General features: G+C 37.1%; 1 long non-coding RNA gene across 1 annotated transcript; it reads left to right on the forward strand.

Annotated features, from left to right (window-relative positions):
• Window positions 1–1,635: 1,635 nt before the first annotated feature.
• LOC107202597 lies at window positions 1,636–23,282 on the forward strand. Its single transcript, XR_004496527.1, has 4 exons — window positions 1,636–1,814; window positions 15,127–15,229; window positions 15,708–15,880; window positions 20,740–23,282. It is a non-coding gene; the product is annotated as an uncharacterized LOC107202597 (long non-coding RNA).
• Window positions 23,283–24,124: the final 842 nt, after the last annotated feature.

Raw genomic sequence — 24,124 nt, forward strand, 5'->3', positions numbered from 1 at the left:
AATCCACAGAAAATTTTCTGCCAGGAAATTTTGTGGGTCTGTGGCAGATTCAGCACAATGTCCCATTATTGAAAATATTTTTTAGGAAGCTGGTAGAGAGATCTTCTGTGGCCATAGTAGTTCCTGAAAGAAGGAAGGAAGGAGAGTTTTAACTCCGCAAAGTCTGGATCCAAATCACACGCCTTTTGAGTGTTGACCAAACCCTGTTTCCTCTTAAAATATATAACTCACAAATTTTCATTAATTGTTAGAGGACATTCTTTAAGGAATAGATGCACTATTCAGAAGAATTGTACAGGGACATGAATCACAGAATCACAGAATCACCAGGTTGGAAGAGACCTTCAAGATCATTGAATGCAACTCAGCCCTAACACCTCAACGAAACCATGGCACCGAGTGCCACATCCAGTGTGTTTTTAAACACATCCAGGGATGGTGACTCCATCACATCCCTGGGCAGACAGTTCCAGTCCATTACCACCCTTTCTGTAAAAACTTTTTCCTGATATCCAACCTAAATTTTCCTTGGCACAGTTTGAGACTGTGTCCTCTCATTCTGTCAGTTGCTGAATAGAAATAGTAGGGCAGTTGTGACTAATGCTACCATCTCAGATAGATCTGTCCTGCCTTGAAGATGTCACCTTCCAACTCAGGTAACAGGGAGGTTAAGACTTTCGCTTGGTCATTATTATGAGTACCATAATCATCAGGTGGGAAAGAAGGTATCACAGAGAAAGTTTTATGTGATTTTTCAAATTGCTTTATTTTGCACCAGAAGGAAAACAAAAGCCTAAAAAAAAGGGGTTTTAATTCTTTCTTTTCATGAAAATAGAAAACAATGTAGTGGAAGAAGAACTTTGATGATCCTTATGCATCCCTTCCAACTCAGGATATTCAGTGATTCTATCCTATGAGCTGCCCAAGAATGACACAGGATTGATGCATCTCCTCAAGAGAAGTCTGTGAAACTTGATTTAGATAAGGGTAAATTCTCTGATGTGTACTAGACAAAGGAGAATTCTATTTCTTTACATATTCCTGGAAATTTATTTTGGAAAACTAATTCTTAATTCTTTAGTAGCTTCTACCAAGACATGTTGGATAGTGTCCTATTTTAAAAATATTTTTTTCATCCAGATTGTTCAACAAGTTTCATAGGAAAGAGTCTAAATGGATTTCTAAGAGCAAAAGAAAAGAATTAGCTAGCTGAAAAAAAATAATACTAATGAGCATAAATGCTCTAAGCTGAAATATAGAGACAGTCACACTCATTGCAGAGCCATGTGAAAGTTCCCTTCTGAACTCTTATTTAAGTTGACAGCCTTCTGTGATCTCTCTAGAAGCAGTTGTATAACTTCCCTAAAATGTGTCCTTTCTTACCTAGCAACATGGCTGAAGATACTTCAGACTGTTTTTACTGTCTTGAGGGCTACTCTGTCCTTTCTTTGATGGACACAGTTGTCTCTCTTATCTATTCATTTAGAAGGTTGTTAGAAAGGCATTTTACAGAGAACATTGCCTGGGCCCTGTCAGAGCTCTAGTGACTCTCCCTTCCCTGCTGGTTATTTTCTTTTCATGACTATTCTATTTTCCTCTTATCTATCAAATTCTATGCTTCTTCTGCAGTTCAGATGACCTCAAGCACCACTTGCTGGACTTTCCAACAAGAGCTCTGCAAGCATCATGCACAAAGACAGATATTCCTATGATGCTGCTTATAGTGGGAGACAGAGGGATGTAGCAGCTCCTGCCACATGGACTGCCCCAGATGTTTCTGAAGATCTGTCTAAGTGTTAATATTCTTTGGCAAAGTAAGTAATTAATTTTGCATTTCTGTGCTTGACTCAGAGCTAGACGACTCCGCTGGCGAATTTGCTGGTGGCTTCCGACCTGGATCAGATTTTACAGACCCATGAACTGGCAACAATCTACTCTGGCTTCTGTGCCACTCCAAAAAGGAAAGAAGTTGTTTCCATCTGTGATCCTATTGCAAGATGTGAGTTCATACTAGAATTAACCACTCAGATTGACATGTGAAACATCAGCAAATATTCTGAATTGATCTGATTTTTACTTATAGTGCGCAAAACATTTCAGAAAAAAATAATTCTGATTGGAATTGATGCTATGATAACAATCTCAAATTTATTAGAGGAAGCATACATGAAAGAAGAGAGAAAGAAATAATGATGGAAAGTAAAAGACAAGGGTTTCAAAAAAATCTATCTAAAGATGACAGTATGTCTTCTGAAAACTAGTATTTTCTCCTTGTTATTATTTTGCTGTTATTATATTTGATTAATTATTTACACTGCACTATATTAGTGCATGCATTTTTCAAAAGTGAGGTATTATTTACCCAGTAAGTACTATGTAAATCAGCTTGCAAGAACTGTTAAATATTTATAGTCTGTCTGGAAGGTTAGAAGAAGTGCAAGTTGTAGGGATTGCAACTGCATACTGATAACAACAGTAAAACCCAAAACATAAACATTGCAGAGGTCAAAAACATTTACTGTTTTCAAAATTTTTTTCTTGTCCCAAATCCCAAGATTTGAAAAAATACATTCTTTTAAAATATATCTGTTACATTCCACTGGCCTAGTAAATTGCAGCTTGCCTCTCACAAAGCTTTCATGCCTGAGATTTGGTCTGAATTCTTTAGCACTTCAAAGCATGACTGAAGAAGAGTGTGTCAGTAATTTACTGTCTCTTTGCATCTGTCACCTTGATTTTCTTCACCATAAAGCTTTAAATCTTGGACCTGGAAAAGGTGGAAGCAAAATGCTGGTGCAGGTCTCTCCTCTTCCTGCTATCCTTGCAGAAAAGGGGAGAATATAAAACTCTGAACATACAACCTTCCTAAATAAGGACTGGTTTTTGTTTCAACATAACTCTTTCAAGAGTTAGCAGATGTTTCAAATTGGATCTTCTAAAATGCTGATAACTGTGCATATCTCTGACTACAATCCTTTCCAGAAGTCACTTTGCTTCTGAAATATTTATAAAAAGACCATATGTTATATTTGCTCTTTGAGCTGGGGGAGGGGGAACACAACAATGCATCAATTTATAGCTGATTTTTATTTGCTTTTATTATTGTTCACTCAATAATCACTTCCCATTAAAACTGTATCATTTTTCCCTTTCTGGACTAACATTTTGTTCTTGCATTATTAATTTGAGCAGTTACCGCATCTGTTCCCATTCGTAATCTCAAAAATAATAACAGTAAGGAAACACACACACAAACATGTGTCAGTTACATAAATTTTTATATATTTATCATTCACTTCTCTAATTTACAGCTGTTTGCCTTCCTGCTGCTAGATTGTACCCATGTTTTATGCTTAAACTGAAAAACTGAAGAGAAGAATAGGCTGTCACTTCATCAGATTGGAGGCAATCCTTGCTTAATTACTTGAGAGGTGTTGCTGTCTTTCTTGAGTCCCCTTTTATGTCAGGAAGCCAAGTAAAATGACACTAAATTAAACTTCCCAAGGGGAGAACTAGGAAGATTCTGCCAAGCCAGGCTTACATCACTCTCTGCATACCAGAACTGCACACACATGATGGAATCTCCTAATGCAAGCTCCGAGGACAGGGACCTCTATGTTTGTGGTGAGCCTCACACAAGGAACATCGGCTGAGACCTGGCCAATGTGACACTTTATAATAAACAGGGAGAGGCCAATTAGGCCCATATGCCTGAGATTCCTTTCATCTAACTTCTGTCAGATAAAAGGGCTGCTTTGTCAAGCAAAGCTCCTTTTCTAGTCAGTGGGAAGAGATAAGCATCTCCAAAGGCAAACTGTTCAACATATTTTACACACCTAATGTGGTGATCTGAGATGAGCCATCATCCAGGGTGCTCATCTCTCCCTGTTGCCACAAGAAGGAGCTTTGATGGTTAGATAGGCCACGCTCCCAGGCTGCTGAAAGAATAAAAATTTGATCCCAGCCAGTCAGAAATAAGGAGAAAATGTAAAGATGCAGTCTGGCAGGTATACTGAGAAAACACCTATGGCTTAAACGGTGTATTATATTGCACACCATGCACTGATGGATGCAGGGTAAAGATCAGATGGCATGGCCAGCCTGGGTGCTGTTTGTGCTGCCAATGTAGCACTGTGTTCCCTCAATTGTTATGCATAATGTTTTTAAAAATAAGAGACTAACAGCTGTCTCCTTTTTCTTGTGTATAAAAAGGCTTTAGGTACTTTTAATGAAAAGTGTTAGTGTCTTGTCACAGTCCTTCTTTGTCTAACAGATCTTTCACATATTAGTTATATAAGAAAGTTGGTGGTATCATCAGGAAGCTGTATTCCTTATCTCTCAGCAGGTTTTGTCTTGATATGGTGATATGTTCAGGACACCAATTCAACAAATACATGTTTCTTAGGAAAAAGTTTCAGTTCAGAGTCAAGATGGAATCAGAGTGATATCATACCATATTTCATGTTATCAACTATGAAAGAAAGGATTTAAACACTGGATCTGTTTCTAAGGCATTCAATTTGAGGAAAAGAATTAGCATTGCAAAGAGAAAAGGGAGAATAGTGACTTTTTTCTTCTGCATTCATTGTCTTGAATCAGCCTATTGTCTGGGGCTGTACGTGTGTGGGAGTGCAATTCACTGGTGGTTGAATTCAACTCTCAGTTCTTTCAGCTGTGTTTTCAGCCTCTGATTTCCTATATTTCTCTCTGTAGTTTTAATAATGAGGGAGATTTTAGGACAATATGTTCTACATTTTCTGCATTATTGAGCTTTCTTCATGGCCTCTTCAGAACAACAAAACAAGACTAAAGCTTCAACAGTGTGAAACCAGTTGATTATGTGTCAGCACCAAAAAAAGCCCAAGACACTCAGGAATATACCATATTCCATATCTATGTAATGAAAAAATGTGATATTCGTGTAGTCATGCAATTTGCAGTCACTGAGGTACTTGTTTAATCATATCCCCACCTACTTAATTTTTAGTCCTGAAGGAAATGCTTTGGCTTTTTGTCTGTAACTCCTGGATCTGCTGGCATTGACACAAGGTTGGTCTCTTCCCTTCAGTGACACTTTGAATATACATGTGCAGATTTCCCTGCTTACCTGTATGTATTTATGTGCACAAATTCATGAATGCATGTAGAAGCCCACATTTGGAAGCTCTTACCTTGTGACATACACATAACAAATTAATTCAATAGTTACCTCTGTTATAAGAGTGAGAGGGAAATGGCAGCTAAAGGCAGTGGTGACAAGAACACTGTACAGAACTAGGAAAATCTGATAAAATCTGACAAGACAATCAACAAGCCTTTAAACCATGAGAATAATTAATGATTAGGATATTTACTAAGAAACGTGTTAAAATTCTCACTTGGCTAGAACACCTTATTAGTGAAAGTTCCAGTGATTGCTGCTCTTAAAGTCTATTAATTTAAACAACAGACTTCAAATTAAAGCACTTAGGGAAATAAAGAACATTTTGTTAAAATTAAATGCAAGTGAACAGATGCAGTGGTGTAGCCTGATAGCTGAGCAATTGTCAGTAAAAATGAACTAGAAAGACAACAGGTAAATACATCAGAATACTGTGAAAAGTGATCTGAGGGGTTTTCTCCATCATTGAAAGAAAAGGTGCTATTGCTATGTTCTCTTATTTTACATTGGCTTGCCTTCACATGGATTGTGTAGTACAAAATGAGAATTTCCTGGGGGGAATAACTTAATATAAATGGCAGAAAGTTTGCCTGCAGATGGAGAGAATAAGGACTTTTCCCACAAGCATTTGTAGAAACATGAATTTATAAGGCAAATAGTCCTTAAGGGCTAAATTATGATCAAATGCAGGGAAACTAGATGTACTTTGTGCTTCTGATAAGCACTGAAAAGAAAATGAGCCTTGGTTTTTGCATAAAACATATAAAATATTTTCTGTTCTCTTTTCCTTGTCCTTGCTTCCAGCCAGATATCTTTAATGTCTTATTAGATGATTCCGAAAAAGGGGAATAATTTAACATGGCATAAAACTCTGGAGACATGATTTCAAAGGGGTCAGTAATAAATAATGCATAGTATCAATAGCTGTTACTTAAAAAATGATTCACTGATTTTAACTGGAATATGCATCTAAACTAAAGATGTTGTCTAGCCTACCCAGTTCCTGTCTCCATCTAATTTATACTTTCACATATTCTGGGAACTATAGTGTAAAATATTAAGATTATGTAGCTATATTTATAAAAAATCTTCTAACTTCTTATAAATAAAGACCCAAATCCCATATGTAAACCAGTGAACATCTTCTAAACATGTCATAAATTCACTTCTCCCTGCAGTTTGCTGGGAGGTACATCAGTGTGATGTGTGCCTTGAGAAAGGCTGCTCACGTGGCTGTAATAATAGATATAATCTTGGTTACCCTGATGTGTCCAGGAGCAGGTTTGCCACAACTGTCCTGCCTTAATGGCACTATAGACATCTCTATACTGTAATAAATCAGTGATCAGTGAAGAGGCAAATCATATGTTGGGAATCCCCAGGCCACACAGATTTAATTAAACAAACAAAAATGTGTGTAAGATGTATCTATGCAAATCACATTACTTCTAAGGAAACAGAGCTTTCAGTATTGATGAGTAAGTGATTTGTTAGTTGGTGTCATGTAAAGACTGTTTAGGAAAAGGGATTATTCCTAGTAACAGTGGCTCAATAATGCCAAACTTAAATCAGGCCTAGGAAGTCTGTTTTCTGTTAGTAAAGCCATTATTCATCTACTGTTATAATTTCTGATTTCTTCTTCTCAAGCATTCAATCTCAATGTGTGCCTTTGTTGCAAGTTTGTTTTAACTTCACATGGGCTCTCTTCCATCTGAGAGTCTTTACACTGTGGTTTTCAGAAGGCAACGTGGCCAATCACCTTACTAACCCCAGTTTGTACACAGCTTTGAAATTAATATCTCCCCCCAAAAAAAGAAAACCACAAAATGAAGTATCTGTTTCTATAAGAAGATTGTTACTGCATGGAACTCCAATGATGCCTGTGGCCAAGGCTGGACAGTGAACAAAATTACTTTTGGATCATGCAAAAGGCACACATGTAGGAAGGGCAGTGTAGGTGTGGGAGATGGTCCTGCTGCTGGGAGACCACAACAGCTACCCCACAGGAGTGACAGCTGCAATAAATCTGAGATCAGGATGTATCCCTGATAGACACCATGGAAAATCAAACAGTGGAGCTCAGCTGGCATCTTTGCAAGTCAGTAAAATACTGAAGAATAAGGAATTTGAAGGCTAAGGACTAGAAAGGCTTTGGTCTTGTGGCATGAACAGAACTGCAGCAAGAGAAATTTATGTTCAGTTCCTGCTCCATCTGTGGGCAGCATTACTTGTCTGAAAGTAAGCTCTTAAACTTACATTATGCAGCTCCAGATATCAAATAGAGATGGGACAGCTTAATTCATGTGAGATTTTCTAAAAATAATTTTATTACTGAAATGTTCTGTTTTCTGATGTGGCAGCTATAGGATCATGTAAGTACCTTTTATTATAGGGGAGAAAATATAAGAATAAACTATAGAATTTATCAGTTTTAGTTCCCTCCTTCTCAAAGCACGAGCCATGAAACTATCAAATGAACAAATGTCTATTTCATTTGTCTTCTTTTTGAAGTGGAAAATTAAATCTCAGTCACAAAATATTCTGAAAGTGGTTTTTTTTTTCCTAATTGATTTAAAACATTCGCTTTCTAAATCTGAAAAGTTGCAAACAACATCCACGCTCTGATTTTCTTGAAAGAATTCTGCACCATATGTAAGCTGTTAGGCATCTGTTTTGTCCTTGTGTACATGTCAAATCATACTCCAGTTCAGTCTTGATTGTCCTATTGTGGATCAAAGCCACGCTTTGCAAAAGCGCACGACGCTGAAGCGATGCTCACTTACAGCCTCACTCTTAATGCCACCAAAATAAATTTTATCAACTTCCTTGCTTCAGCAAACAGCTGACATTTCTTTTGGCAAAATGAACCACAAGACTCCTGATCTGACGTCAAGGGGCTGACAACGGCTTTGTTCCAGATGAAGCTGCTGGTGGCTGAAGTGGGTGCTGTGCACCAAACCACATGTACCACTGCTCCTCTGAATGGCAACAGAAGCTTTCACTGTGTTAATCATTTTCTAGGTTGGTTTTTTGTTGTTTTTTTTTTTTTTATATCAGAAATTGGAGCTGGGCATTTGTTTTGATTTAGAAATAAATGGTATTAAATATCAGTGTCGAATACTCTGAAATTTAGTGTGCTGGACCCAGGGGGGTTTTGAAATTAAGATATTCTGATTAAACTTGATAATACACTTCTCTGATAAATTTATTTACCAAGAGCTTTCATAGCTTTCTATAATTGAATAAATAGAAGTGAATTATTTCGTTTTCATTTTCTTTCCTTAATGAAATATCAGTTGTGGTTTTTGCCTTGTTTGGACTACTTTTCTTCTTTTCTAGATATATCTATAGATATACTTCCTAGAATATTTCTGTTCTGCTAGACTACCAAGCAAGCTTTCATTTCAGGAAAGCTCATTTTATCATCTGCAGTCCTTCAGGTAGCAAAAATTTAAAGGATTTTCCTACTAATGGAGAGTACATGTTTCTGTCTGAAAACTAAGACTTTTTTTTTTAAAATCTTTAAACAAATTCTAAATTTTATTAATTATTGAATTCTTATACATGTCAAAGGAATTCTAGAAGAAAAAAATAAAGAGGGAGATTATTTTAACTGGAAGGTCAATTTCTAAATATGCTTGAAAGAACATTTCAAAATTATTCAGTTTCTTGCATCTGACTTGAGGTCCAACTTAGTTGTGATTCCAGCAGAGCTTTGTTTGCACTCCTTGTTGATCAACAAGTCTTGATGTACTTGTCTAATTTCAATTTGCTCTGTCAGCACTGCAGTTACACTGCACAATGAGCTCTTCATGAGGTTGCACAACATAATTTCCATATCATGGGACCCAGCACTCTCTAAGGTTTTGTTGCTCCTTCTGTTTCATGCAATGCAGCTATATAGCATTTCCCACAAATTTACTCAGACCTCATCATAAATTTCTTAGTCATGATTGCTTTTATCTGTGTAATGGACATTGTTCTAGCTCTTTTTAAGCAATATTGAACTATCAGGAATATATATTGCCCACCAGGAAACTACTTAAGTAATGTTGCAGCCAATGCCCCTATAGGACATTTGTCTGTTCTCCATAAGGGACAGGAATTATAGCTCTACAATGCAAGTTCTGCACATTAAAGTGATATATACATTTGTGTCAAGATCTTCCTCTTTTCTGAAAACTTAGGAAATAATCAACAGTCTTTTAAAAAAGTATTAACTGTCATATGCAGGCCTGGCAAAACTCAGATTAGTTAAAGGTCTTTTTCTGGTCTGGGCATCTGTATCTATAAGAAAGTTTCATATGTGCATTTGGCCAAATGTAATCTGCAGCTTAACACTGTGGAACAATAAAAAAAAGTATGTGTGGCCACCATTAGCCTTAGGATGCTGAAAATCATAAAACTAGACTCAGGCAAAGGTCACAGAGGTATTTCTCTATAAGTATTGGCAGTAAGTAGGAGCTGTCCTATGGTTTTGTAGCAAGGAATACAGATAAAATGTCCAAAACAGACAAACTTGTTTCAGGAATGATAGCTGTCCACTTTTTAAAGATTGATGTAATTTAATTTTAGTGCCTTTTTAAATAGTCATTTGCCACTTCTCCCTTGGTAGAAATAGAGAACAGAAAATGCCTGTGGCAAACATGAGCACTTAACTGCCTCTAAGGTGCATTGCATGGGATCTTGAATCACATATGATTTCATATCCTAGGTCATTCTCAATTTCAGAGCCTCTGAGGGGTTAAGGATTGTAGTTCAAAAGGCAACTGTGGGGCTTTTACTGAGTGTTGTCATCCTGTCTAGATACAGAATGTTGGGTTTAATGACCCTGCTTCCCACTTTTTGGAAAATTCTCATACTAGTTTTTAGTTATTATTTTTGACAGTATTCAAGCAAAAGTTACCTCAGTTTTTTCAGAGAACAAAGCAAATACCCAAGCACACCATATGTGTGCTTGGCCACCAATTAATGACATAGCTGTATAATGGCATAGTTGCATAAACAGTGCAGAGGGAGGAGGTCAGTCTGAGAACAAAAAAATTATCTAAAGGCTACAATCTTGTTTATGAACAGATTGATTCATGTAAATTCACTCAAAGTTGAGAATTGTTTAACGATTCTGTTATGCAAACAAATCTGCTATACACATTGTTTGCAAGATATCAGTGTAAGTACTGAATCTTCATCCTACATGGCTGGCTATATAAAGCATGTGGCACAGCTTTGATACTTGGTTAGGAGATTTAGGCTGCAGAAAGTAGTTTTACTTAAATATCGAGTGATGTTTTATGATTTCACTGCTAAGTAAAGATTTATATATAAACAAATCACTGCAACAAGCTCTAAATATTCATTAATATTAATGAACAATACTAATATTAAACATAGATTTCCTGCTTTAAGATTGTATTTTAAATGTAATTGAAATGCAGATCTATAGGGTACTAGTAATGCTTATTTTTTATTTAATGAGGACTCCATATATTTACCATCAGTGCAGTGTTGACCTGCCTCCCTGAACAGACTTTACCTGTTCTCAGAATGGGCATTGTAATATACTTCATGCCTACTTTTGGGTCCTGTTATTGTTTGGGTCTCACCATTTTGTATGGTTATTGACTGAAACAAGTCATGATGAGATTCACAGTTACATGAGGAAAATTCCCCGGCTGAAATCTTGACCTGTTGGGCAAAGGGAATATAAGCATAAGTTGCAATAAGGGCAAGATTTATAGGTCTAGGACACCTATTGAATGTTAAAATTTAAGCCTTGATTGCTCATTCAGGTGGGAAGAAGTGACCACAGACAATTCAAGTATTGTCTAAATCTATATAAAATACTTATGACACTGCTTGAGTAGCTGCTTAGCATTTGCTGCTGAAATCAAGACCATTTATAGCAGTGTCAAACCAAAGGATTTACTCCATCATAAGTAGCTGAAGTAGGTGCCCAGAATTCCTTCTATGTACATAGCTATTCCCTGTCCCACTGGCAAAATAACCCAGTTGGTTCATGGAAAATATCATGCAAGTAGGAGTGTACAAATGCACTGAAAGGTGAAGGGCATCACAGACTAAATTATTATAAATACCTGCTGCTGTGTCTTACAGATAAACTGTGCTGTGCCAGGCTGACTGGCAATGCTTTTATTTGGTAGTGACTGTATTTAATTTTATGTAGGAAAAGACAGCAGCAATAGATATTCACACAGGGAATGATTGGGCAGATAGTGAAGGCTATAGAGCATTAGCAATGCTAAGAAGCCTCAAACAGTCCTTAGAGGAATGGGAGTTTCATAACAGAGTCTGAATGTGTCTCAAATATTATGCTGACGTTTGTCACCAATGAATTTCCCACACTGTGGGAGTTTTAAAGAATGACTTATTGGCTTATTGGCCTACTCAACCCATGCATGCAAATCCAAAGAGACAGATTCACTACATTTTTGCATATCCTTAGTATTCCAAAGCCTTAGGATTCAAGTATTGCTCCCATGTTGGTGAGCATACAAATGCAAGAGTGTGGGGAAGGACTGGGGGCACAGTCAAAACAGAAATTACAAGATAGGTCACTGTAGTCCAGTGTGTTACAAGACAGCACAGAATAAATAAATAAATTATTCAGAGAAAAAGTGTCCCATTCTGGAAACTAAGATATTTTAAAGTATCAAGCATGATTTTATAGTTGTGAGTTACTTGACTGAGATTTTAATTCTGTAATTTTTAAGCAGTCTTAGAGCAGATAAAGCTGCTTGCTTTGCTACATTTAATCTTGAATTGACAAGTAATTTTAGTGTTGGAAGGTTCTTCAAACATTTCTTTCCTTTATGAAAAATACCCTTCCCTGTTCACAGTGGATTATTGTGGCCCAGTGACCTGTCCCGTAAAATCTCACCCCAGGGTGTCCCAGGACAGCCTTCAGCTCCCAGCAGCACTGCAGCTACACAGAGCTGGCACTGAGTTCACAGACACCAGTTATGGAAGATCATTGATTCCAGGGAACATCCAAAGCTGGCAGTCAGCTGTGCCCAGGTTGGTCTCTGCTCAGCCTTTCCCTCCTTCAGAGCAGTTCTTTAGGTTTCTGGTTAAAAATGCCTGCACGTGGGAGACAAGACCCTTGGTCAATAGTGATTATTACAGCTTTCTCAGCACAGCTGAATGAAGCTTAGTGTTTTTGATCTGGACTTGAATGTTTCTATCAAAATGCACTTTTCATTGAAAATGGCTGACTTTTTTTTTTCTGTGATCTTTTTTCTAATAATACTTTTAATGTACTAAATGAAAATTTAAACCCACTTCATTATATAGATGAATATGTAGTATTTTTTTCATTGTTTCCCAGGTTTTTCTTTTGTGCCATCCTTTCCAAGTTTTTCCAGATTAAAAGACACATAATGAGAAAGGCAAGAATCAAAACTAAAAATTTGCAGATATGTACTTCTTACATAAAAAACTTCAAAATTCTTTCAGTGAGCTGAATGAAAGGAAAAAAGGCTTTGTATAACATAGTATCTGCACTTCCATATCCATTATTTTACATTTGAAGTAATTTTTTAATCTGTTTGGGGAAGCCATGAAACTTTGGAAAAGAATTGTCACAAATGCTTGAAAATGACAACCCTGATGAAGTTACTGTTTTCAATTTAGCCAAGCATTTGTCATCTCTGTGTAGGTTTGTTACACAAAAATAAGAGTACTCCTCAGGGGAATTCAGGTGGATTTATTTTTACTTTTTTTTCAGGCAACTTTGTTGTTGCTTAGGTGTTAAGTATTGCCAGGGTTGTGCAAACTTGCAAATGAGTGTAGGAAGCACATGCTGAAGGGCTTCCAGGGCAGAGAGGGAGCATCAGGGAAAGATGAACAGGTCACAGACAGCTTGAAAGATGAAAGATAGCAATGTGTATGGCTCTTCTGGATACTTCCAAACAGATAAAGAACAAAGCAGTGCATAAATCTGTGACAACTGGGAGCACAGGTTTCACTGTCCACTCCTAGAACTGGGATTCTCAAGGACAGACATGTGTCCATAACTGTGATGCCAGTGCACAGAAATACCCTGCTATTTGGAAATGCTGCTTTGCTGCTGATGCCAGCACCATTCTTCTTCATTTGAGCTACTGGGGGTTAATACCAGGCGAGATTTTCAACCTCTTTAACCACGTGTTGTGAAGTTGGTTGACCTTTGACTGCTAAGTGCTGACAGAGTCCTGTGAGCCCTAGAAATGATAGCAAGATCTTCTGGTGAGGTGCAAGCAGATAAAGAACAAAGTAGCACATAAATCAGCAGAAGCCAATTAGGGCACTCCCACTCCGAAAAATTTGCAAGGAGGAGAGGAAAAGACATGAGCCATGATTATTATTCACACTGGAAATCTGTCACAGTCATAAATTTGAAATAAATTGCTGCAGGAACTGGGCAACTTGTCAGTAAACACTCTAAAACTGGGGACTGGTAAAACTGTACATCAGAATTAATGTTTTGGAAGGTAAAAGTGTCCAAAAAAGACCCATTCTTGCCACATTTGCATTATATTTTGGCATTCTTTTTCTAGTGCATGAAAGTTTCTGCTGTTTTTTGTTTTGCAAGATATGATACTGGGGAGAACTCAGAATAAATAGCACAGAAAAAGTGGGAGAAATCTTGATCTGATTTATCTCTTTTCCAGTTTGAACAGGAGTTCTACACTAGTAATAAGGATTAAGAAATCCTGGGAGACAGTCTTGAGCCTGAGAAATGGCTGCATGCTTCTTGAGCTGCTACAAAAATTTGTATGCAGAATTAATGCTTAAGGAAAAATCTGCTTCAGTTTTAGATATCTGGCACCTTGTAGTTTCATTAATTTAAACGAACAGTGATCAGCTACTATTAAATAGCTGTTTCTTGATCCCACATGCTAGAGATAAAATGATTACATAGAAAAGTAGTTATTTCTCTCATTTTATAGATGGCAAAACCAAATATGGGAATGCTTTTATGCATTGATAAGAGTCACTGAGAGTATAACCCAAGGGCACCAATAAAAATACCAACACAGCTAAAAGTCAGTGTAAGCCTGAAGAATGGGAAAGAAGAAATATGATGAAAAAAACTCGACTATTAATGCAGGGAAGATTTTTGCTTCTTCTAAAACTCTGACAGGCTCACAATGACTGACTCAGGATCTTAAGACACAGTTTTCAAAGCATCTGAGTGACATCTAGGAGCATATTACCATCAACACTCAATGAAACACAGTTATTCCATTACCTTGTTGCTGTAGAAAATGCTGTTTTCTCTCAAGGCTGTTCCAGCCCTTGGTACATAGCCATGCCTGTGTTCTAACTTGTTGTGTCATTCCTCTGATTGATCTCCAGGAAAGAAAAATGCAAAAATGTTCAGGCAACTCAGGATCACTGTTTCCAAAGCAGATTGTTTGTTCTTGCCTGTTGCTGTTTTTTGTTTTGGATCTTGCCTGGAACAAATAATTAGGACTTGTGAATACAGCTATTTGTTTTGTTGGTTCTTAGAATTTCATATATAAATTATACAATTGTTGTGAACAAAAAGTGAATGTATTTTTCTTGACAAAACAAATTTAAGGGTAATGGGGACATTTTCTGATTGTGCAGCCACACAGATTTCCCACTTCTTTTGGGAAGCTGAATGACACCTATTTTTTCAAATTTTCTTTTTCTTACGTTTTCTTCATATATTCTTCAACTGTGTTTTATCTGACATATCTCTGAAAGGTGTGGTCTCCATATGGATGACTTAATCATTCACCAAATTTTGAAAGTAGAAGTTTCAGCTCCATAACATCAGAAAATGTATATAATTAATGCAAGCAATAATTTTTTGTGAATATATTCTGTGCATTTTTGTGATATTTTAATTACTAGTTTAGGAGTAACTGAGAAAATAGACTATATATATATATTTTCCCATATGTGGTTTTAGTTTTGGATGTCTTTTTGTTCTACAGAATAAGGCAAGGAATCTGAGAGAAGTTGATTTGGTTCATTGATCAAAATATACATTTCTGAGAAGCCCCTGATATCATATAATTGTACAAAGAGGAAGAGTATGTAAGTAGACAATCACTTTCTGGTGTCTCATTCTGTGTATAAAGATTATTATTGACAGCAGAAAAAAGCTAGGACATGCAAGATATAGAGGTAATACTAAAAATCTGATTATTTTCCTGTCTTCCAGTCGCACTACTTTTCTGCACCTGTTGAATTATGGTACATTGTATTTCCCACCACCCATCAACAGCCACCCAAATGCTGATTCATCAATGTTTTCAGCAATACTGATGCTGCAAGGGATAGAAGAAGGGTTGTTAATGCCCTTGGAAATAAAAGCAGACTAGTTGAATGAAACATTTTTAATTATGCTCCAAGTCTTCCTTTCCTTCACTGAAAATAATTAACGTGCTTCCGGCTGAAGTTGCAAACACAAGCATGAAATCCAAACTTTTAGCTGAAAATTATCAATGAAACCTTGCATAACAAAAAATTTCAACTTTCTTGATTAAGCCATTTCATATTGATTTCTTTTTAGCAGGGAAATGTTATGTGATGGGAAGCTAGTAACACATTTGATGTGTTGATTTCTATTGCAACACCTACAAGGAGCTTCTCTGATGGGCTGGAAGGCACTGGTTACTAGCTCAGTACTCAACACAGAACATGGCAAGAAACAACTTGTGGTAAAGATGGATGACAGGAGACAGGGTAAGTTCAAAGATTATGGAATGCAGCCAGAAGAAATCAGCTGTGCCCTATAAAGCCAGAAGGCTACATGTGAATGTGAATATTCCTCTCTGACAGACAGTTTTTTAAAGCCTCTCAGGGACCAAACATGTCTCAGTGTTTTCCACGTACTGGTATAGTTTCTCATCTCCCCTTTGTCACGAGTGAAAAAAACATGCCTTGCACAGCTCACAACAGGGATCAGTATCCAAAGTGAGGTTCTGGGACATATGGGTGCTGTCTTATTTATACACAAACCACAAATATACCATCACTGCACAGAATGCCACCCTTGTTGCTCAGGCTTACTCCTCCATATGAGTTGTGACTCCCCTGCAACACTTTGAGCGAGGGCAATAACATCCTCCTCTTTCCATTTCCTCGCACTCCCATATCTACTTTTCTTTCTCTGATCATTTTCAGGGTCAACTGTGTTTTGTGTGCACAGCTCGAAATGTCAGTTTGTCACTGAAGCCGCTCCATTGTCTGTGGGGTGCTGCTCAGGCTGTGTCTAAATGCTTTGGATTTGGCATTCAAGGGAGGAATCCTGTCCGGCTCTTTCTGGTCAACAGCAGCACTCCCAGCCAGCAGCTGACTCAGTACCTCCACTTCCAGGCTGTGAAGATGAGTCACCCTGATTCAAAAAACACTTTTTAATAGTTTAGGTCCTGAGTACAGATCTTATCAAAACCACGACTCTCCTCAACTCTTCTAAAACAGGCCATGCCACCATTCTTCTCTCAGAAACAAAAATTAAATGGGTATTATTTTAGAATTTACCCATAAAATATCTGGTTTTTTCACTAATGAAGAAAGATTTCCAATTTTAGGCTAATATGATTCTTACTGGGTGATCTGGCAATATTTACTAAAGTCCTTTACTCAAATGTGATATTGTTTGGAGCTAAGTGAAATAGCTTTTGACTAGGGAAAAAAGGTATGCATTATTATAAAAATTATATTTTGCACATGAATTTCATTCAGATCACACAGATAAATGTTTAATATTTTCATTCCTTATTCAAATTAAGTAAGGTAAAAAAATTCCATGGAAATATATGCATTACACTTGGAAATGTAGCATTACTCTCTGTGTAATGAAACTAGTTCTCCACTAAAAGTATACCTCAGTTCTCCACCCTCAGTACAGTGCTGGAGGGCTTAGTGGAGTGTCTGGTGTGAGCCCTATGTGTTGTGGGGTAAATGAATGCAGAATTGTTTATCAAATGTTACTAAAATTTTTTTGTCTATACCTCACTAATTTTCCCATACACTATTTCATTAGAGATGTAAATCTCTGATGATCTGTTCTAGTTCACCTCAGTTGTGAAACATTTAGTGAAAAACAAATTGGCTCATATCTGGATTAAAAAAAGACCCTAAAACTCTAAAGGGATTTTTCTGCTTTGCCAAGATACTTTAAATATTTTGAGATGTAAGAAGAGATATACAATTCTCTGGCTGATATAAGTGCTATCATGCTTTCATTCCAGTGCAAGTACAACTCAGGTTACTTTTGCAGTAATATTCTGTTCTTAAAATATATAAATGGAAAAAAACCCCCAATAATCTGTTTGGATTGGTCTTCAATAATAAAGGGAAACCCAATAAGGTTTTATTGTGATACTCATGCATGCTATTATATTAATGTTAAAGACCCTTTTGGAAAAAACATATTAGATTACTTTGAGTCAGTGACTGAGTTACTGAGCATTCAGAAAAAAACACAGGAAATTGTCATGTGTATCCTACACAGAAATGGGAGGGGACAGAAAAGTCCATTCATAAAATTATATAAATTTATATACATTTATACAGGGCATTATGATTGCTTCCTTTGGCACAAAGTACCCCAGTAAATAAAAACACTTGTTTAAAGAATAGTAAAGATATTTTTTGATTCTACTTCACTGTGGGACTCTCTAGGAAGGTGCTAGAAGATGATGGAGAGAATATATCTTCTTTTATTTTCCTGAAATTTCTGTTAATTCCAACTGTTCCTTTGGATCATCCTTATACTTTGTACAGCAGTGATCATGTAATAGAATTATAGAATGGTTCTGATTAGAAGGGATCTCAAAGATCATTTATTTCCAATTTTCCCACATGGACAGGGATGACACCCAGTTCACCAGGTTGCTCAGGGCCCCATCCAACCATGAATACTTCCAGAGAGGAGGCATCCACAGCTCCTCTGGGCAGCCTGTTCCAGTGCCTCACCCTTCTCTGAGTAAAGAATTTCCTTCTAGTATGTCTTTACATTCTCAAGCTTTTCTAGTTTTACCCTAGTAAAACTAGAAAAGTTTTACTAGGGTAAATTAGTTTTACCCTAGTTTTATCATCCCTTCCTCCTGTTGAGTCAAATGCACCTCTTAACTTGGTGCCACTGCAATAACTGGACCCCTACCTTGAGAGAGATAAAATAAATGTGAAGAATGTCTTCAGAATTCTAAAAATGTTTGAGATTTAATTTTCCATTAACAGGAAGTTCATAGTGACCAAATGTGGTTTTCAGTCCAGTGCTCTAGATATGAATTGGACCTTCCAAATACCTGGAAAACTTTATGCTTTTTATGGTTTTAGTTTTACATTGTGAAAGACATGCTGTAGGGTCTAGGACGTCTCACACTTTTAACCAGTTAGTCAAAAAGTCTTGCAGTTTTCTTCTTCATTAAGTGGATAATAAACATAAATACACAGAATTCAAGATAATAAAAAAATGTTAAAGTAACATAGAAAACTAAAAACAATAGAAAAATTACCAAACATATTATGTTTTATAATGAGCTGTGCCAAGCTCCATTTCAGACAGACCTATGTCTATGCCTACATTAGTCTGAGTTGTATCACAAGAGTTGTATAGGACGAGAAAGGATTCCTGGAAGGGTGGGATACAGCTCTTCCCACAGCTCAGTGCTCGCATCCCTTTTGCTCATACTGCCCATGTTTCATGCTCAGAGTACAAAGAGCCTGGGCTCCCATCTGGGCTGTGAAAGCTCTCAGAACTTCCTCCTCCCCCAGTGTTTATTTTCTTCTGTCATGGTATTTTCCCTGGTATACAATACCTTGTGCTGACCTGGCAGTGAGAGATGGTGCCTTGCATTGGGCGGGTCAATAAAAACAAGTTTGACAAAGGAAGCACGGAGCACTCTGAGTATGCACAAAGCATTGCTGGCAGCCTCAACCCTGGTGGTAAAGTCAGAGAGGTGACAGATTTAGACAACAGGGCTAGGCTTTCATCAGTTAACTCTGATCAAGTGTCTGAAGGTCCCAGATAACTTCCCTGACATCTGAGCAACAGAACAATACATAAATAAATCTTTCATCACGCAGTGAAATTTGAATAAGCAATGATTATATATTAATTACAAATATCTAATAATATATGCTAAATATGTTAGTGAGCACCACCCACCAAAGTATTTCCTGAAGACACCTCTGGACATAACTGGCACCCTCTTTACATCTGTGAAAAGATGGCCCATTTGCACCAAGACTTCCTTGTATTGCTTTGTTAGGAAAAATAGCCTGTGGATATAGGAGAGGAAGCCCTCGAGAAAATTGACATTTGCAGTGCTGGTGCTTGTTTCTAACAACAACAACAAAAATTGTTTTATAGCTGTATTCACAAATATGTTTCTGACACCTCTTCAGTGAGCCTAAGCTTTGATGACATTTCAAGCTGGACCCGTCTGCAGCCTTCCCTGTTCCCTGGGATCCTTTCTGCTCATTGGGAATATCAATAACTTTTCAGTCTCTCTTGCTGCTCTCTTCCAAACTTGCTAAAAGCTCCCTTAAAAGTTGTTTTAAAGAGGGAATATTAAAAAATATCCTATAAAATCCAAAATCATAGCAGCAGCCAAGGAGGGGACAACTAGTTGCTTTTGTTTGCACCATATCTGACCCTCAGAGATTTTCAGTCAATCTAGAAAGTTCAAAACTGCTTTGAGAATGAGTGTGATAGTAATGGCAAGAGCACAAGTTTCCTTGAAAGAAAATTCCCTTTGCAGTGCCTGTACAGAAATCACCTACACCAACAAAACCATTGCAAGCTCCAAGCCTTACATTTATTTAAACTTGAATTGTAGAATTATTTGTAGTTTGTAGAATTATTTGTAGCTTTTCAAGGTCACCACTGATGTCTGATGCTTTTCACAACAGCCAAACTAGCAACAATCTTTGGGTGATAAAGAGCAGGGAACGATAACATAAAAGTGACATTCTCTTTGGGTTCCATTCTCAAATATTTTGATGCAAAACCTGAGGTTTGTGTTCTAGGCTAAACTTAGTTTATATCACACAGAAAAATACAGAAGATAAAGAACTTTCAGAAGATAAAGAACTTTAGAGTTCTAAGTCATTTAGATAAGACTGAGTATGACATATAAGAGTAGGCATAGGAAAGGCAGCTTTCATTGGCTAACACACAATATCCTGTGTATTACACATGACTGCATGTCACTGAATCACAGAATGGGAATGGCATGTGATTGGTACTAATACTTGTGGCCTGCTAAAGGAACTTCTTTTGTTGAGTAATAAAACTCTTTTTCACTGCAGTGAAGAAATAAAATCCACAGTCAATCAGCTGTGCCACCACACATAAAGGAAGGTGTTGAAATGTTGAGGTTTATTATATGTGGAATGCCTTTGGGGCATACAGCTTGTCCCCCTGGTTCATTTTGACAGCATTCTCAGAATAGCATCCCAGAGTTTATTTTACGTGCTATACATCTTTACTCCTCTCAGATCACGCATTCTGAAAGTTCTCCCTCTTATCAGGTAGAAGATATTTGTCTTACCCTAGCCCTTTGGCCTAATGAAGACCCTTTTCTTTCCAGCAGGAAGTTTAAGAACTGAATTCATATGTGGAATTTCAAGAACATCTCTCAAAAAGATGAAACCCACTCAGGACGCATTATAGGAAATAATTAATCATTCCACCCCTTGTATACAATCAATAACACTAAAAGACTGTCTTGTCATCTTATCAGGCTACATAGGTTTTAGCAGTTCCTTTATTAAGCCTGGAAAAGAAAGCAAGGAGAGGGGCATTCTTTGAACATCCAAACACAGTGTCACACTGAGTGTGATCCTGACACTGCCCAGGGAACCTGCTATCCTTTGTTTACAGATGGATCTGTGATAACCCGACAGCTCAGATGGAAGGTCACTCCAGAGGACAAGCAGGGAGTTCTTTTCCATCATCCCTGAATCCTGGAAATGGAGGGGTTGACCACCCTGGCAATCCAGGCTCTCTGTTAAATTCTACTTTTCCTGCTGACAGAAGTATGTGGAATGTGATCAGGAGATATTTGGGCAATTTGTCTTCTCTTACAAGAAGGAGGGAGAGGGAAAGGTGGACAAACCCCTATGAGCTATCTGGAGAGAATTTTATTTTGATAAATAAAGTAATACAGCCATGAAATTTTACAACTTTTTGACTACTGAGATAGCAATTGTGCAAGGCTGTTTTGGATATCCATGTGCATCCATGCTAGCAGGTGTACACAATCATTAACACCACATGTGATATCACAACTGCATGAGAGGCAATAAATGTTATCCCATAGACTGACCTGAGCATGTCCAGGCCAACATTTCATCCTCATTTGCTGAGTCCATGGGTGTCATCACACACCACAAAGGGTTAACTCTTCCCTATTCACAAAAGCACAGCTTGAGCAACAGGCTAGAAATGCACTACAGCTTCTCCAGCTGTGGTAAAGCCTTGCAGTCCTCCTCAGAAAGATCATCAGAGAAGCATTCACTTCTGGTAGATCCATAGTTCATCTTGGTTGTCTTGATTCATTCTTCAGATGACAGTGACATAAACTGCTGCCTCAGAGGAAGGTATCAAAACTTCTTCAACAGCAGTCATTGAATAAGGTGTCTACAAACTTTTCTCTTTTTTTCCCAATACTTAAAATATGGATTTTAGTTTCTTGTATAAACTTCAGGGCTTCCAGCCTTGCCAGAATCCTAATAATCCTTATCTATTATTGAATTTTCTGAATAATTTAACCCTTTCTTCAGTCCAGATTTCAAATGTATTTTAGATCTATAAGCTGTCCAGACTTCTGACACGTGGCATAAATGAAGGATTGCCATTCATTATTTCTAAATTTTTTGTCTAATCAAAGCTTAAAATAGAATGTAGTCAATTTGTTTCAAGTCTCCTACTAATTAACTTTAGATTTATTTATTCTTTGACATTTATTTGCCAATGGTTGTTATGATTGTTTTTGACAAACATTTAAAGCAAATCGTCTTTGATTACATTGCCTTGTCCAAGCACCAACAAACTGACATTTGACATAATTTGTCAAGTCACCATTGGTTTAAGGCTGAATTTTTCTTTATCATATTTAATCTGTCTTACAGTCAATTTTCTCCTCAAGGTCATTTTTACTTTTTTTCTCTAGCCAGAGAAGTAACTGCTAAAAGAATTAATTTAGCAAGGGAAAGAATTATACTTTGAAAATTAATGTAGATAATAAAAGCCACAATTTAATGCATAAGGACAGGTTTGTTAATAGAAGCACACAGGTTTCATTACTGGCATGTGACTGTCAATATTTTTATGCATCTCTCAGTTCACAGAGAAATGTTGATGAAGAATGAGCGTCTTACTCAAGTTGTAGATAAACCTTAGATTGGGATACTACCAGGTCCTTGTGAGGAGAGAATTCAGCTAAGTATAAATTTTGTGTTTGACATAAGGAAATGGCAACAGATCTATTAATTATTTCATTTTGAGATGATTTTAAATTAAAGAAAATCAAACTCAAACTTTCCTCCTCAAGTAAATTAGAAACAAGAATCAAAAAATAAGATTTACTTTATTACATTTAGTGCTAAGGGATTTTCTTTTAAAGACAATTTTCAAGCTTATTTTTGAAAAGTTTGCAACTTTAGCGATTATTTGAATGTCTTTGATTAAAAAAAGGAAAATCTGAGTGGGGAACACCTCTGCAGTGGCCCATGTCTTTATCATTTCAGATAATTTTTCCTGTGTTCATACATAGTATGAACAATATATGGCAACTGGCAGATCCAGTACGAATGACCAAACACATACAATGAGAATGAAATCACTTTAAAGCAATGCACCTCGATATCCATGGCCTTGGCAAACACTCAGCATTGTGCAAGAGTCTGTGCTTATTTGGTTGTTACATAAGTGATTTACTTGCCATGCTTTTCATTTTCTGCAACTTGCTGTAGTTATGCAAAATAATATTTATCATTATAGGGTAATTTAAGAGAAAAAGATTGTAAAAGCTACATGACTGTGTATAAATGGTACATGACATGAAACTGTGAAAATTTAAATGTGCTTATTCTAATTTAAAACTTTATATTTAATATTTATATATTAATATATTATTTGGAACATTAAAAATAAAGATAAATTTTTCAGCAAGGGTGAGATTTGTCTTCCTTCATTTTTGGCATGTGAAGCAAAATAGAGATTATTGAAATGTATTCTGCACACGGATTAGAGAGAGATTGACCTATAAAGGGCAATTTAGGCCTTGTTTTTTAAACAGCTCTCTTGGAATAGGGTAAAACTTCCACAGAAGGTATCTGTCTTTCTCCACTGAAAACTTCCAAATGACCTCTTAGACCCAATGTCTATTAGATGGCAAAGACAAATGAGATGAGCATTACTGCCAGTCCCTAAACCAGAGCATGGTGGTCTCCAGCAAGCTCAAGGACAGTACAGCTGTACAGCTGTGCACCTTTCCCCAGAGTTTCCAACTCAGACAGATGATGCTCAGCTACACATCCCACTGAGAGACACCAAAGAGGCCACTGTGAAAAAGGTCTTAGAAGCTCACATCTTTATTCCAAGATATACACTTTAAATGTGATGAAGAGGGGGGAGGGTGGAAATAATGTTTTATATGTCAGATGCTTGTTTATCTAGTTCACTTACTGCCTACATTTCTCACTATTTTATCATCTCTGTGTGTTAGGGCATAATAGGTTTGAAAAGGAACAAAAATCACTCAATGGGCATAACTCAAGGATAGAAATGTAAGTTCAAAATACCCAGGGAGTAAACAGTGATTAAAAGGATGGCTTGTTGTTCTGGTCAATGCCATTGCACTGCCCTTCACTTCTGCAGCCTATCTGGAGCTCTTCCATTGAGCCACCTTCTGACAGAGCCATGCAAAGTGCCTCTGGTGATGACCAGGGTCTCTGTACATAACAGTGGTA

Source organism: Parus major, chromosome 3 (genome assembly GCF_001522545.3).
Source record: "Parus major isolate Abel chromosome 3, Parus_major1.1, whole genome shotgun sequence".
In the NCBI taxonomy this organism is placed as follows: Eukaryota; Metazoa; Chordata; class Aves; order Passeriformes; family Paridae; genus Parus; species Parus major.